We start from the raw sequence: 16,386 nt of genomic DNA, 5'->3' as shown, positions 1-16,386 counted from the left end.
CTTACTGTGATATGCTGATGACACTGTTATTCTTTCACGTACCAGAATTGGCCTCCAAAAATACTTGAAAGCCTTTCATCAATATTGTATATTGAATCGACTGGTAATTAATTATGAAAAATCAAAAATCCTGGTTTTTTCAAAGAGCTGGCACCTATGTAAATGGTGCATTGGTACAGAAAAAATTGAACAAGTGAAGGCTTACAAGTATTTGAGAATTACCTTTAATTACAACCTTAGATGGCCAATGCATCGTAATAGAGCTTTAAGTCTAGTAAGATGTTCTCTGGTACAAATTAAAAAGTTCTATTTCTTAGGAGGTAACCAGTTCATTCCAGCAACTCTGAAAATTTACAATGCTAAAATCCTCCCTCAGTTGCTATATGGAATACCTTTGTGGATTGGAGCCTTTAGTCCCTGTGTGGAGATCATCATTCTGCAATCATCATTCTGCCGTCAGATTTTAGGTGCTCCCAAATGTGTACCCAACTCATCCATTTGTGCAGAGCGAGGTTTACACCTTCTAGAAACTAGAGCCTGGATTATGGCTTTCTGGTTAAAAATTCATTTCAGAACGGATTCAGGAAGTTTATTACACTACCTGATGAAAGACAGGCATAGCATTACTTGGCTCTCTACATTTACCCACAAACTACAAAAACTTGGTATTGAGGTGGACACTCTTTTTTATGTGACAAATTATATATCTTAAGAACAATCCAACTAAGGTTTATGGATCACAAATACCAAAAAGTGTTCCCCTCACATTCCCCCATTTGCTCTGCAGCCAATCTAGGTATACCCCAAAGACATGGGAAGATACCCCATTATTTTTTTAACTTTGGACTCCCCATTCCATCGTTGGACTTTTACTTTGGCGCGTTTAAATGCCTTCCCATCAACAGTTCTCTATGCCAAGTTTAGACAGGTACCTCTCCAAAATAGATTATGTCCATGTGAATTAGGAGTCCTTGATTTTATATCCAATATTATTTTAGAATGTCCTCTCCTGGTCTCACAACGTAGACAATTTTTAGCTCAATATCCACAAAACCAAGGTATTTACTAAAAGGAAAATTCTATTCTACCTTTTAGAAGATGTTAATCCGCACATTACTACATGTGTTGCAAACTTCTTAGTAGGCACCTATACAATTAAATCTAGGCATACTACTGTATTTTAATTGCTGGGTGTCTACTCTTGATTAGCTGCTACTCCTGATTGGCTGCTATTTTAATTGATTGTTTATGTATTGTTCTTAATATATTTCAGACCTTTGTACCTACTTTTGATTGTGAATCATTATTGCTCTTATGCCAATAAAGGTCTGAACTGATCTGTCCTGGGACCTGTTTTGTTCAACACCTTTATAAATGATTTGGATGAAGGAATAGGAAAGGGAAAGGTCCCCTGTGCAAGCACCAGTCGTATCCAACTCTGGGGTGATGTTGCTTCCACAATGTTTTCACGGCTGACTTTTTACGGGGTGGTTTGTCATTGCCTTCCCCAGTCATCTACACTTTCCCCCCAGCAAGCTGGGTACTCATTTTACTGACCTCAGAAGGATGGAAGGCTGAGTCAACCTCGAACCAGCTACCTGAAAACCCAGCTACCGCCGGGGATCGAACTCAGGTCGTGAACAGAGCTTAGGACTGCAGTACTGCAGCTTTAACACTCTGTGCCACGGGGCTTGTATCATAGGAATAGAGGGGATGCTTATTAAATTTGCAAATGATACTAAATTGGGGGGAGGGTTGCAAATATAGTAGAAGACAGAAACAGGATACAGGATTACTCTGACAGGCTGGGAAACTGGGCTAAAATCAATAAAATGAATTTTAGCAGGGATAAATATAAAGTTCTGCATTTAGGTAAGAGAAATCCAATGCATGGTTATAGGATGGGGGACACTTGTCTTAGCAGTAGTATGTGCGAAAAGAATCTAGGGGTCTTAGTGGATCATACGCTGAACATGAGTCAACAGTGTGATGCAGTGGCTAAAAAGGCAAATGCAATTTTGGGCTGTATCAACAGAAGTATAGTGTCCAGATCATGTGATGTGATGGTATTGCTTTACTCTGCTCTGGTTAAGACCTTACCTGGAGTATTGTGTTCAGTTTTGGGCACCACATTTTAAGAAGGATATAGACAAGCTGGAATGGGTCCAGAGGAGGGTGATGAAGATGGTGAGGGGTCTGGAGACCAAGCCCTATGAGGAAAGGTTGATGGAGCTGGGGATGTTTAGCCTGGAGAGGATGAGAAGTGATATGATCACCATCTTCAAGTATTTGAAGGGCTGTCATATAGAGGATGGTGTGGAATTGTTTTCTGTAGCCCCAGAAGGTAGGACCAGAACCAATAGGTTGAAATTAAATCAAGAGTTTCCGGCGCAACATTAGGAAGAACTTCCTGGCAGTTAGAGCGATTCCTCAGTGGAACAGGCTTCCTTGGGAGGTTGTGGACTCTCCTTCCTTGGAGGTTTTTAACAGAGGCTAGATGGCCATCTGACAGCAATGAAGAGCCTGTCAATTTAGGGGTAAGTATTTGTGAGTTTCCTGCATTATGCAGGGGGTTGGACTAGATGAGATCCCTTCCAACTCTATGATTCTGATTCTAGGATGGAGTCATGCCAATCACTAACTCAGTAAAGACATATTATTTTATTATATTATTTTTACTTGAATGTATTATGATTATTATATTATATTATTTTTACATGAATTGTCTCCTGCATATGTGTAGTTGGCAGCAAGGCTGCTGTTAGGAGAATATGTAAAGGATGCTTCCTAACATGGTCACCAACCTGCCAGGTTGTTTACTAATAACATGGTTGCTAAGCACATTGTCACAGTAACTTGAAGGCCAGAAATGCTTTAGATATTCTGTTCTCAGCATGGGAATAACCAAAGGAGAAACTAAGAGTATAAAAAAGAATCAAAAAAGGAATAGATTCAAATCATTTGCCCTTTTGAAAACTTTGTATTCTTGACTATCAGAATTAAAGCATTAGGAAATAAATCTGATGTCCACTTGTTTCAAAGAAAACACAGCTTTCCATAACTTTATCTTCCTCAAACCTAAGCAATTGGGTGAAATAAGAGATTCTCTCTACCAACTTTCAGGCAGATAAAGTGTTCCATAGGCAATTAAAATGCTCAGTTATCAAGCAGAATGAACAGGCATGTGAGTAAGCCCTTCCTTTGCTACCTAGTAAGATGAGTAATGGTGGACACTGCATTTATTGCTATTTAAAAAAAAAACACATACACACTGAAAAAATGAGAGCATGGACAGCTAAACTCTTGGCTTTGTTTGGTCTGAATGGGCAATTCACGCACATTGGGTTCTCCACTAATGAAGCACTTTTAAATTCAATAAAGATATCTGAGAAATCCTGAATGAGCATATTTCTCTTGCATAGAAAGGTAATCTGACTTACTGTCACCCTGATTTTCCTTTTTCTCTGTGTGTGTTGCCTCTTTTTATCACAGGAGTGCCTTAACAGTTTGCTTTTGCTTACTCCCGGGTAGACAGCCAGGTCTCAGATTCAGTAGGAGCTCACAGGAACACAGCTCCTGAACCTTTCTGATGGTTCCCCCTCTTCCTCACCACTTGCAGCTGCATAACAATCCCTGGATTAGGTGAGCGGACAGACAGACAGACAGCCACCAAGAGCTTTGCCATGCCCCCCAATAGCCCTCATTAACCCCTGGAAAAACCCGTGCCACCCCTGGGGGGCAGGCTGCATATGCTAATAAGTTATGCTAATGAGCTCCACCACCTATTTTTCTACAAAACGATCCCTGCAGACATCAATATAGAATTTTATCTGCCTGGAAGGCAAAGCCTCTGTTCTGCTCACTATCTGCTTCATTTCATGAGGTGGGTGTGAGGAAACATAGCCTATGGCCTGCCTTCTCCCTCTTTTCCCATATCTGTTCTCCCTTACAAGAACTGCAAGCATGTAGAGTTGCCAGGTCCAATTCAGGAAATATCTAGGGACTTTCAAGTGCAGCCAGGAGAGGGGATGGAGCCAGGAACCAGGTTGTGACAAGCACAACTGAACTCTGGAGTTCTGGCCATCATATCTAAATGGATTGCACTCCTTTTAAATGCCTTCCCTTCATTGGAAATAATGGAGGATGAGAGCACCTTCTTTCGGAACTCAAAGAATTGGACCACCTGGTCCAAATTTTTGAAACTTTTTATTATTATTTATTTATTTGAGGAGAAGTACCTGACACTATGTGGAAAATTTGGTGTGTCTACTTCAAAAAACAGCTTCCCCAGAGCCCCAGATACCCATGGATTGATTCTCCATTATACCCAATGGGGACCAGTCTCCATAGGGTACAATGGAATGCCAGGCAGACATTCAATCCCCCACCTCACTTTTTGGTAACCCTGAAGTGGGGAGAGGGGCTCTAAACAATGGGCTCTCCTGCTCCCAACTGGGGATTAGCAACCTTGCTACCATGTATAGCACTAAAAAACAGTTCATGCATACAAACAAGTGTCTATACAAAATCAGGAAGTTAGTGCTTAAGAAACCTATGCCTGTGAGATGATGCAGCAGTTGACAGAAAGTGGAAACATAAACAGGAATGCCAATCAGGGTGATGCTGTTTGTGGAATGATTGGTTCTGTATAGGCTCATATCTGTTTAGTCTCCTTAGTTCACTGGCCCTCTTGACCCCCATTACCTTAAAAAAAAAAAATGAACCAAACAGCAAGGTGCAATAATAATTACCAGATTGGACAACTCCTGATTCCAAAAGTATGGTTAATATGTAGTCCTCAAACAGACAACATATCAGATGTAAAACTAATAAGAACAGACAATACACTTGATCTTAGCCATAACACTGAGAAGTGATGGAGAACTCCTAAATGTTGGAAACTATTTATTTGGATTTAGAGCATATACAACTACAGTCTAATTTGCCTCTGACTTGAATAAATTTTCACTGCCCATCCCTCGGAGCCACAGGCTCAGAATGTCTCAATGGACATTCTGTGTTTAGTGCAGAACACAGAAGATGTATATATTGCTGCTAAGAATGCCTATAGTTCCCACCAGAGAAAGGATTCAAAACAAGAGATAAGGTAATAACACATGTAGTAGGAATTAAGACAAATGGTAGTAAACATTTGCACTAGCAGTTCTGCCTCTGTGTCTAGTCTCATTCCAAACAGCTCTGCTCTGAGTTCTTTTTTACTACCTAAACTTTTATGAAAAGCTTTCTAATTTCAGATCTGTCCTGTACTCCAGCTCTTCTCAATTTGTCAATTGCTTCCACTTGTGTCATGTTCCTATGACCTGTTCCACTGACAAATTGCACCTGCTTTTGCTCTGACTGATCCTGTAAAGTACACTGGAACATAGTTACAGAGGCAAACACCTGCTAAAATAGTGGGATTTTCATCTTTAATTTAAAAGTAAATAGCAAAAAAGTGAAATCTTTAATCTGCTGAAGTCAATCGATTTTAATCAGAACAGTGACTGTAATTTGAGACTATTCTTGCAGCAAATACCTTGCAGAAATTTTAGAAACCAAAAAGAGAAAGAAAGAAAGAAAGAAAGAAAGAAAGAAAGAAAGAAAGAAAGAAAGAAAGAAAGAAAGAAAGAAAGAAAGAAAGAAAGAAAGTTTATTTTGCAATAGCCTCATTATTTTTCTGTGTGGGTGTCTGGCAACCCTCAACCTTGCCTCATTGAAATATAGAGGGAAAATTATAGGCATATAACTAACCTTTCAAGAACTCTTTAGCACAAAACAGAATGGTGGACTCTATATACCTTACAATAAGCACAATGCAATTACCCTAGCACAGAATAACATCTCTTTTTGACATGCAAGGAGGTTACAGAAATTTTGTAAACAAATGCCTAATTAATGGAAGATGGATAGAAGAGAACAAAACTATTTTTATTAGATTCCCTTGAGAGTGAAGGCTTATCATAAGTCATCTTGTTATATGTAGTTAAGATGCAGAAAAATTCTTTTTCATGCTCATTGCATTTTGTGCCTGTTCTGTGACAGAATTTATATCACTGTACACTGTACCATCCCATCTCAGCAAGGGGCAGCCACACATAGGAGGAGGCTTCTGCACATGGGTCCCCTTGCTAGACTAAGAAATGCACACACAGTTTGGACATGCAATGCAGTGCAGGGAAACATACAAGTGTATATCTGTATACAAATATAAAGCCTTCAATGTGTGGCTCACTTTCCCATTTACCTTTTGATGTAGATGAGAAATCACATTCCCAGCCTCCACTGTTGAAGCTTTATGCAATGTCCAAAGTACTTTGGAATTTCCCTCCCTTTAGATGTGCTCAAATGTTAGCATGCACTAGAATGCAGAAGAAAGCCTAAATGTATACTGCAACCAATCTGACAACAACATTCTAAGCCTCTCATGTGAAAGTGTCAGATCTGAAGGACATGGCATTTAAAAAAGATAAAATTATTAGTAAAACATCACTGTTAGTCATTCCAATAATTTAAACCATATGCAGCAAAATCCAAAAACACTGTATCTTGAAAAAGCTACCCATCTAATGATCTATTTACACCATGTTCCCCACTTCCAAAGGTTTCCAGCTGACTCTGGTTTACTTAAGAGCTTAAGAGTTACACCTGGCCCAGCTTTACTACTAGAAAAGCAAGCCTATCAGCTTCATCTAACCCAAAATTTGGCCCCCTACTTTGATATAGAATCATAGAGTTGGAAGAGACCTCCAGGGTCATCTAATCCAAACCCCTGCACGATGCAGGAAGCTCACAAATACCTCCCCCTAAATTCACAGGATCTTCATTGCTGTCAGATGGCCATCTAGCCTCTGTTTAAAAACCTCCAAGGAAGGAGAGCCAACCACCTCCCAAGGAAGCCTGTTCCACTGAGGAATCGCTCTAATGGTCAGGAAGTTATTCTTAATGTTGATATGTTTGATCTGGCCACATGGAATCATGCCATTGTTACCTTGGTCTTAGATTATTGCAATGCACTCTACATGGGTTGTCATGAAGATAACTAGGAAACTCCAGTTGCCCCCCCCCCCAGTCGGAATGAAGAGGCTGACACAGTGGCCGTTTTCGCACTCACGTTTTACTGGCGCCACGACCCTCCTCACGCCGGCGAATCTGCATGGATTTCGCACCAGAAGCGCCGGCGCACCCAGAAGCGCCGGCTACTTCCGTCGCTAAGCCAGCGCAAATGGAAATCGCAAAGATGCAGGAAAACGTTTGCGCTGGCTTAGCGACGGAAGTAGCCAGCGCTTCTGGGTGCGCCGGCGCTTCTGGTGCGAAATCCATGCAGATTCGCCGGCGTGAGGAGGGTCGTGGCGCCAGTAAAACGTGAGTGCGAAAACACCCATAGTGTTGGATAAAACCAGGCTGCTTTATTGGAAACAAACTTGAGCAAACTAGAACGACAAGGGGTATGGCCTAACAGGACAAGCCCTGGGGTCAGCCCCATGACCCCGCCTTGTCCTCGGAGAGTGAGCCACCCTGCCCCCAGCACAAGCCCAGTATTCTGACTGGTGCTGAGCAGCCAGGCTCCCTGCATTGAGCTGTACAGCCCGTCTGCAGTTTATACAGACCACCCACACCACCTGGTGCTAAGCCATAGGTGCTCCCCTGAAAACACTGTGGCCAATACCTCATCTTGCCTAGTGACCAAACTAATGGAACTCCTTCCAAGCCTCCTAAAACTACTAAGCAGTACAAGGTAGGCAAAAAAACAACTCCACATAGGCCAATTATGTGAAGATGAAAAAATTCCTACTTGGCCCCTAATAAGGCAACCGGTAATCAACCTGTACTGCCAAAAGGGGCGGGCAGGAGGGCAGAGAGCCGAGAAGCAACTGCATACATCTGGGCAGGGCCGGGGCTTATATAGCCCTGACACCACGCCCAGAGCAAGCTCCCAGATGCCCGAGACAGAAGGTAAGCCCTTCCTCCTTCTGGGCCGGCAACTGACGGCCCCCAGCCTATCGCTGGCGAAGCCAGCTTGTCTAGGAGGGGCCGATTTGGCTGAAAATGCAGCAGCCCAGTTACTACCAAGTACCAGGCAGAATTTGCATGTGGTAACAATCCTGCAGTCACTCCATTGGCTGTTACTCAGTTATTAGCCCCAATTCAATGTACTGGTTATCACCTATAAGGCCCTTTATGGCTTAGGTCCCATATACCTGCAGGACTGCCTCTCCTACTATGTTCTGCCACAGCATTTTGCTTCCTCCATGCAAACTGGTAAGACTGGCAACTACTAGGCATACTATTGTATTTTAATTGCTGGGTGTCTACTCTTGATTAGTATTATTGGCTGCCATTTTAATTGATTGCTTTATGTATTGTTCTTACTATACTTCAGGCCTTTGTACCTACTTTTGATGGTGAATCATTATTGCTTTTATGCCAATAAAGGTCTGAACTGAGCTGAAAAATAATGGAATTGATCTGTAGAAGAGAACACTCCAGAAAGGCACCTTCATATGGAATTGGGGACTGGATAGTTTGTAATCCCACATTCTGCACTGCTTGCACTATGGTGGCATGAGCAGTTTGCTGTTTCCACCACCCTATATTCCTAGTTCTGTTATATTGTTCAAGATTTTAAAAATTAAAAATATTTAAAACTAAAAACAAACAAAATACATAATTAAAACACACTGAAACCAAGTTAAACTACATATGCAAAAACATAAAAACAGCAATTGAAACATATGGCAAGAAGAAAGGATTTATTTATTTATTTATTTGGGATTTATATCCCGCCCTTCCCACAAGTGGCTCAGGGCGGCTTCCAGTGATAGATCCAACAAAATTACAGTATTTAAACATATAAAGGGATCAGCATTTAAAACAGATAAAAACAGATAAAACCATGGTTATCAATAAATATTAATAAATATTTCAACTATATATAAAAGAAGTCCAGCAAGTTACATTAAAATTCTCAAGCTAGGTATAGGCTAGCCGGAAGAGGGTCGTCTTACAGGCCCTGCGGAACTGTACAAGGTCCCGCAGGGCCCTCACCTCTTCCGGCAGCTGATTCCACCATGTAGGGGCCATAACAGAGAAAGCCCTTTCTCTGGTGGATTTCAAACGGGCTTCCTTCGGCCCAGGGATAGTAAGGAGATTTTGTGTTCCCGACCTCAGTACTCTCTGGGGAACGTGCGGGGAAAGACGGTCCTTCAGGTAGACAGGTCCCAAGCCATATAGGGCTTTAAAGGTAATAACCAGCACCTTGTACCGGACTCGGTATATTACTGGAAGCCAGTGCAGGGTCCGAAGACCCGGCTGAATGTGTTCCCACTTTGGGAGACCCAATAACAGCCGGGCCGCGGCATTCTGCACCAGCTGCAATTTCCGAGTTCGGGACAGGGGCAGCCCCATGTAGAGGGCATTACAGTAGTCTAACCTCGAGGTGACCGTGGCATGGATCACTGTTGCTAGGTCGTCGCGCTCCAAAAAGGGGGCCAACTGCCTTGCCCGCCTAAGATGAAAAAACGCGGACTTGGCAGCGGCTGCTATCTGAGCCTCCATCTTTAAGGAAGGCTCCAACAGCACCCCCAAGCTCCCGACCCTGTCCGCCGCTATCAGCGGCGCACCGTCAAAGGCTGGTAGGGGGATTCCCCTTTCCGGACCGCGGCGACCCAAGCAAAGGACCTCTGTCTTCGCAGGGTTAAGCTTCAGCCCGCTCAGTCTGAGCCATTCAGCCACGGCATATAGTGCCCGATCTAGATTTTCCGGGACGCAGAAGAAAGGATCACTGAACAAATGTCAGACAACACAAAACAACTAAAGTTGCCAACTCTCGGTTGGGAAATTCCTGGAGATTTTAGGAATGGAGCCTGGGGAGGATAGAGCTTGGGGAAAGGAAGGACCTTGGCAAGGTATGTTGTCATAGATCCTATCTTCCAAAGTAGCCATTTTCTCCAGGGGAACTGATCTCTGTTGCTGGAGATCACATGTAATTCTAAAAGATCTCTAGGCTCCACCTGGAGGTTGACAGCTGTAACAACAACATTCCAAAGTTTGTCCAAGTCTCTCTGGAGGGACAGTGCCAGAGTTTTGATGCCATGAATGAGAACTCCCTCTCCCAGGTGGTCACCAGTCTAATTCAGGGAGAATCTGAAGCAGAGCCATGGACGATGACTTTAGAAGTTGGGCAGGTTCATAAGGGAGTAGGTGGTCCTTCAGATACGTTTGTCCTAAGACATATAGGGATATAAAGGTCAACACCAGCACCTTGAATTGTGCTCACAAACAAACTGAGAACCAGTGTAGATGAGCCAAGGCTGGAGTGGCATGGGCCCTATAGTCAACTCCAGTCAACATCCAGGACAAACCAACTGAAGCTTCTGAACACTGTTCAAAGGCAGCCCCACAGACTCTATTGCAGTAATCTAAAATAGATTGACTAGAGTGTGTACCTCAGTGCCCAAATCTTTTCTGCCTAGGAAAGGTCACAGCTGACTAAGTGATCAAAACTCATAAAAGGCACTCCTGGCCACAGCTGCAACCTACTGATCCAGCAGTAGGCCTGCCTGGGTCCAAGAGTACCCTCAAACAATGGACCTGTTCCTTCAAAGGGAGTGGAACCCAATCCAGAATGGATGACACCATAAATCCTGGGTTAGACCTTCTACTCACCAGCAGCACTTCCATGTTGTCAGGATTAAGTTTGTTTATTAGTGCACTTTCACCCCAAAACTGCCCCCAGGCACCAGCTCAGGATTTCTTCAGCCTCCCCGGTATTGCCCAGAAGTACAAGATAGAGCTGATGTCATTCACACACTGAGGATAACCCAGCCCCAAATACAGTATATATCTTCTATCAAATGTTCACATTTTGTATGTGCCATCACTCAGTTTTGTACTCCTGGTTCTATTGCATTGTTCATTCAAAGCCCTATAATGTATGATTACATTTTTTTCTTTCTGTACTCTGTATTCTATCTTGAGTCTCAATGAGAAAAGTGGGCTATAAATATGCGAAATAAGTAAATATATTGGGGAGCACCTTGAAGCACTTATTTATGAAGGGAATTGGCCCAAGCCAGATGCTTACTGGCTACATGTCTCGTGGAGGGTGCTCCCTTAGTGCTGGGCAGTATTCCACTGAACTCTAGTTCTGGTATGGCATAGAATGGAAGGGGGATGCTAATGGGGCTCAGTACCTCTCAAAACAATTATGTGCAGCAATCAAGCAAATAAGGTGCTAAAATATTCTTCTTGCAACTTTCATTTTCAAATAAATAGATAAGCATAGACATATAAGGGGGAGGGGAAAATATCCATCTAAGGAGACTAGAACTTGAAAGGTAGTACAACACAATAAACTAGCTAGAGAGTGAGGCTGATGAGAAACTGAATGCAATCTGCCTTCCCACTGACAAGCAGTACTAACAATTTAAGGGAAATGGTGGTAAGCAGGATACAACGTTCTGTTAATGCCATTAGGAAGAAACTCATGTGTGCTTTTAATGGACGTATACATTTTCATCCTATGCAATTTCCATAACCAAGTGAAAGCTGTTTTTCCCCCTCCACTCCCAGAATTCAAACTCAGCAGACAGGAATGCACAACAGGAGTGATACAACACCAAGTAATAATAAAGACAAATGCACTTTAAAAGCAAACACCTTTCTACCACTTTGAATGCACACACACAAGCCCACCGCTGATACCCAGAAAAGCATTTTCATTGGAATTTTTGCCTAATGGGAGGACATATAAAGAGCAGCAGGTTGCAAGTAGTTCCTAAAAAGATTATTCCAGCTGCAGTTAGACTCATTTATCCTGATTAGCTCTGTGGTTTAAAGCAGCTGCCAAGAACGTTCTATTTTTACCCCACATTTCAGTTCTAAGAAATCCTTTCACTAGATCACAGGTGTGTCATTTTGATTCTGGAAGATATGTCTCTGTATGACAAACTTCTCTAGGATGGGCATCATGCTGAATTTTTGATAACCTTTGGTAGAAGAGAAGCCTCTCTGCTACGTTGATTATCTGTTGTGGTGAAATACTTTTAATTTTTAATCATCAGTGAATGCTGTTGATCCCATAGCTTCTTGAAGAAGCAAACAATATCATGTACATAGGCCAAACTCATCCCACCACTGTGTTGATGTTTTAAAATGGGTTATGCTTGCCCAGACTGAAACTTCCATTTGGAAATTTTGGTTTCATTCCTATAAGTTCATCTTTGATTTGATAGTGAAGTTAATAAAATTATATCCTTCCAACATACCTCAGCAAGTCCTTTATTGAGAGCAGTTTCATGAACAGTAATCTCTCAGTAGGAGCTTTGTGTGTCAAAAGCTTATACCCCCCAAATTTCACTGGTCTCTAAGGTGTTACTGGGCTTGAATCTAGATGAGCAACTTTATTACAACTTTGTTACACACATAACTGGACTCACTGTTTTGAATAGCAAAACTAGAGTGAATAATGGCAGCCCTCCCTCATTCACACAAACCATGACAAGTGATTTGCAATGAAGCTTTAAGCCAAAGGTCTCCAACCTTTTTGAGCCTGTGGGCACCACAGAAATTCTGACACAGGGCGGTGAGCACAACCACATAATGGCTGCCATAGGAGGCAGAGCCAACCACAAAATGTCAGGGAGTTAGGTTACGCATAATTTTAATAGCAACTCTTCAACATTTTAAGCAGAAGCTCTGCTTCCCATAATGCCTTTTAAAATGACTGTATTGACTAAAAATATTGTCTTGCATATGTGCAGATTACCTTCAGTCATGCAGTGAAGATCCTTGTAGTGTGGTGGCAGCTGCTTCCAAAGCAATATTTTCTTTCATTTTGAGTCTACACAGTCAATTAGATCTCCAAATGCCAGTCAGAAGCCCTGCTGTGTAAAAGTCACACCACTTTCAGCAGTAGATTTGCCAGCTCTGGGTTGAGAAATATCTGGAAATTTTGAGGGTGGAGTCTGGGAAGAGTGGAATTGGGGAAAGTGTGGGACCTCAGAAAGGTATAATGCCATAGATTCCATCCTCCAAAGCAGACATTTTCTCCAGGGGGACTGATTTAGGTTATTTGGAGATCGGTTGTAACAGCAGGAGCTCTCCATGTCCACTTGGGGGTTGGCAACCCTAGTCGGTGGGCATCATGGCAACCATGGGTACTGTGTTGAAAATAGATACTTTAAGCCCTCAATGTTTTCAGGTGCTGAATGAGATGTTGTACGGAGATTTGGGTTGATATTGCCTTTTATATAATTAGCACTTTTAATTAAACAAATGTTTCCTAGTTTGTTTTATTAAAGTTCAGTATTTTACTTTTGGTTATGGCCTCTGAAGGTGATTACCCAGCCTCAGGGAAGAAGCCAAATTGAAGGAGATATGTTATTCTCCTACAAGACCCGGAAGACTGTCTCATCTAATCACTGGCCTATTCAAAGAGACACACTTTTGAAGAAACACTCTCTTCAAATTTCTTCACCTAGGTAACTAGCTAAGCCAGCATTTAAAGAGCAACATGAAGCTTACTGTGCTATACAAGGGTGCCTAGGACACTTCTCCCAGTCTCCTTCTTACACCCAGAGTCTCACTGGAGCAGAAGGGTTCTTGCTGGTTAGGCTTTGTTTGTTTTTTCCTCTGATGTGGAACTGTTTCACTATCAACTTTCCCTAGCATAAGAATTCTCTCCCTTCTCTCCTTTCTCCACTGATTCATAATTCTCCTGAATGAATCATAGGTTGAAACTCACCTCTTCAGTGCCATTGGTGGTCCAATGCCACTCATGGCTAGGGATGACAGCCTCCAGGTAGGACCTGGGTGTTCCTCAGAATTACAGCACATCTCCCAGCTACAGAGGTCAGTTGCCCTTGAGAAAATGGATGCTTTGGAGGGTGAACTCTATGGCTTGTCTCCACTGATGTCCCTGTCTTCCCCAGGCTCCATCACCAACTCTCCAGGAGTTTTCCAACCTGGATCTGTTAACTCTACCACCTCTGGTGGTCAGAGGAGACCTGGCAACCCTACTTCTGGCCAGCTTATCTCTTGCTACCTTGCCACCATTTTTCATGCATATTTTCAGGTTCTCTTCAGTGCCAACCGCGTAGTTCAAGATTCAGCAATTCACCTCACCCCACTTCAACCAGTGAAAACAGAGTTGGATGAGATCCCCACTCTAGAAGAGACTGTTAGATCCATCAAGCAACTGAAAAGTGGCAAGGCAGCAGGAGCTGATGGAATTCCACCAGAGATCTGGAAGCATGGGGGCACAGTACTACATAGCTCACTTCACAAAGTACTTGTCACCTGCTGGGAACAAGGCAAATTACCACAGGACTTTCGCGATGCAATCATCATCACCCTATACAAGAACAAAGGGGACAAGTCAGACTGCTCCAACTACCGGGGGATAACCCTGCTCTCCATCGCAGGCAAAATCCTTGCCAGAATACTCCTGAACAGACTGGTGCCCGCCTTTGCAGAAGAACTCCTCCCAGAGAGCCAGTGCGGCTTCAGAGCTAACAGGAGCACCACCGACATGGTATTTGTTCTCAAGCAGCTCCAAGAGAAATGCAGGGAACAAAACAAGGCTCTGTATGTGACTTTTGTCGACCTTACCAAAGCTTTCGATACCGTTAGCAGGAAAGGCCTGTGGCAAATCTTGGAATGTTTAGGATGTCCCCCAAGGTTCCTCAGCATGATCATCCAGCTACACGAAGACCAACAAGGCCAAGTCAGACACTGCAACGACCTCTCGGAGACCTTCCCAATAGGCACAGGTGTCAAGCAAGGCTGCGTTCTCGCGCCAACTCTCTTTATGATCTTCTTTAGCATGATGCTTCAAAGAGCCGCAGTAGATCTAGATGATGACGATGGTGTCTACATCCGCTATCGCACCGATGGCAGCCTGTTCAACCTGAGGCGACTAAAGGCCCACTCCAAGACAATGGAAAAACTCATCCGAGAGCTACTGTTTGCTGATGATGCTGCACTCGTCTCCCACTCGGTATCAGCTCTGCAGCATATGACGTCCTGCTTTGCAGAGGCTGCCAAGCTATTCGGCCTAGAAGTTAGTCTGAAGAAGACAGAAGTTCTCCACCAGCCTGCACCCCAGGAAGATTATCACCCTCCCTGCATCACTGTGGGTGAATCAGTTCTGAAGACAGTCCAGCAGTTCAGCTACCTGGGGTGCATCATCTCCTCAGATGCTAAGATTGACAAGGAGATCGACAACAGGCTGGCAAAGGCAAACCGTGCCTTTGGCCGACTGCACAAAAGAGTGTGGAGCAACAAGCATCTGAAAAAAGGCACTGTGGCGGAACCGGCCCGATTCTGCCTTCAGACCCGGTCCCGTCAGCTCCCTATTGAGTCGCCAACTCCTGGAGGGAGCTATTTCTCCTCCTGCCCCTTGGGCTCGCTGCCACCACCTGCTCAGTCTAGGGGTTCCGATTGAGAGGAACAGGACTCCCAATCCCCCTCTCCCGCTATGAGGCCTGGCCTCAAGGTCCTCTGCCACCCTGCACTTGGGTTTCACAGAGACCTCAGCGCTTCTTTGGGGCACCCCTGGAGGATTGGCACCTTATCCAACTGCATGCCTTCCCCCCTTCACCTGGGGCCCCCTTCTTAACACAGCGTGGTCTAAAGCGGTCTGGGGATCTATGTGGTACAGAGTTTGACTGCCAGCATTTAAACAGTAAAAATATATTTATTCAAAAAGAGAAAAAGATAGGAAAACAAAAACAAAACAAAAACAGTTGCATTTACAAAATTAGCACAGCACAGCACAGCAAACAGCATGACAAAGGAAAGGTGTTTATAAACGCTTTCTACTGTCCCTGGTCTAAACTTGTCCTGTCTTGAGAATTACTTACTTGGTCTGCCTGCCTGGGGCCTCCCAGGCAGGAGCCTCCATTGCTCACCACATGCTCGCTCGAGCGCTGGCTTCCAACTGCCCTTCTCTTCCTGCTAACACACATGCCAAGAACAAAAGCACTTCCTGCCTCTCTAGGAGATTTTCCCCCTAGCGTTGTTGGTTTGGCTCTGGAAGGGAGGGGGGGAGTGAGGGGAAGGCTACAAAGCCTGCTGAGGGATTTACTGACCCCTGCCAAATGAAGCACCACCACTGACTAAAATGGCGTTTCTCCACACTTCCCCCTCCTTAAATTCTGAGCCGGAAGGGTTGCCTCCTACAGAGATGACCCCGTAGCAGAATCCAACCAAACAAGGAGAAACCCATTAACCAAAACATTACACAAACATTCAGGTATTTCTCCTATAATACACAAAGTCCAGCACCCTAGGTGCCCATGTCCCTTCTGGACAACAAGTCGCATTGCTGCATTCAAAAGGAATGTCCAGTCTAAGATGTATTCCTCCATCTCCCAGGACCACCTC

General features: G+C 43.7%; 1 protein-coding gene and 1 pseudogene across 1 annotated transcript in view; both read right to left on the bottom strand.

Moving 5' to 3' along the window:
- FSTL5 (follistatin like 5) overlaps positions 1-16,386 on the bottom strand; it is a 608,027-nt gene that overhangs the window by 534,320 nt on the left and 57,321 nt on the right. The window lies entirely within an intron of this gene.
- LOC132577681 (U2 spliceosomal RNA) lies at positions 4,743-4,878 on the bottom strand (annotated as a pseudogene).

The sequence above is a fragment of the Heteronotia binoei genome, chromosome 9, assembly GCF_032191835.1.
Source record: "Heteronotia binoei isolate CCM8104 ecotype False Entrance Well chromosome 9, APGP_CSIRO_Hbin_v1, whole genome shotgun sequence".
NCBI lineage: Eukaryota > Metazoa > Chordata > Lepidosauria > Squamata > Gekkonidae > Heteronotia > Heteronotia binoei.
This window is presented reverse-complemented; position numbering and strand designations above follow the sequence as displayed.